The sequence below is a fragment of the Sinocyclocheilus anshuiensis genome, unplaced genomic scaffold (assembly GCF_001515605.1).
Source record: "Sinocyclocheilus anshuiensis isolate Anshui unplaced genomic scaffold, SAMN03320099.WGS_v1.1 scaffold461, whole genome shotgun sequence".
NCBI lineage: Eukaryota > Metazoa > Chordata > Actinopteri > Cypriniformes > Cyprinidae > Sinocyclocheilus > Sinocyclocheilus anshuiensis.
In genome coordinates, this window is record NW_015541005.1 from 1,242,630 (window position 1) to 1,243,600 (window position 971).

Consider the following 971-nt stretch of genomic DNA (forward strand, 5'->3'; position numbering starts at 1 on the left):
ATATGTATCGCGATATAATTTTTTTCAATAACGGTGATATGATTTTTAAACACATTTCCGATATTTCGATATACATTACCAGTGTTTCCTATACATTGATATATTTGTGGTGTTTGATTTCGTTGAATAAACATGAGCGCTGTGCTTTTCAAAATCAAAACACGTCGGGGGTGTTTTATATGAATGTATCGCTGAAGGGAAAGGACTGTCTTCAGAAAAGTTTCGATGACATTTTCATTTTTATCTGATAAAGTAGCGTTCATGAGCGGAGCTGTTTGATTACAGCCGTTACCGGGGAAACCGCTAGTTTTATCAATTTTTCAATCCATTTTCAATAATAAGCCCGTCTCCGGCAACATGTTTTTGTTGTTGCTCATTTTTTTTGTTTTCTGCAGCAACTGAGCACTTTTCATATTCTTTCTACTGGCTGAAGCACATTTGTTTCAATCTATAAGAATAATCAGCCTACACTACCAGTCAAAAGTTTTTGAACAGTAAGATTTTTAATTTTATTTTTTCTTTTTATAATTCTCTTCTGCTTATCAAGCCTGCATTTATTTGATCCAAAGTACAGCAAAAACAGTAAAATTTTGAATTATTTTTACTATTTAAAATTGTAGTTATTTTAAATCGTCAGAAATCATTCTAATATGCTGATTTGCTGATTATCAATATTTAAAACGGTTGAGAATATTTTTTTTCAGGATTCTTCGATGAATAGAAAATCCAAAGATGAGCATTTATCTGAAATAAAAAGCGTTTATAACATTATACACTATTCCATTCAAAAGCTTGGAGTCAGTATAATTGTTTTTTTTGGAAATTATAGAAATGTTATTTAGCGCTGCAATTTTATTTTATTTATAATACTTTTTAGCAAGGATGCTTTAAATTGATCAAAAAGATGTATAATGTTACAAAAGATTTCTATTTCAGATAAATGCTGTTCTTCTGAACTTTCTATTCATCAA

The 971-nt window shown here is 29.6% G+C and overlaps 1 protein-coding gene across 2 annotated transcripts in view; it reads left to right on the top strand.

Annotated features, from left to right (window-relative positions):
- The window catches only part of LOC107690255 (UPF0472 protein C16orf72 homolog), a 6,348-nt gene that overhangs the window by 4,098 nt on the left and 1,279 nt on the right, over positions 1-971 (top strand). The gene's annotated exons all lie outside the window — the stretch shown is intronic.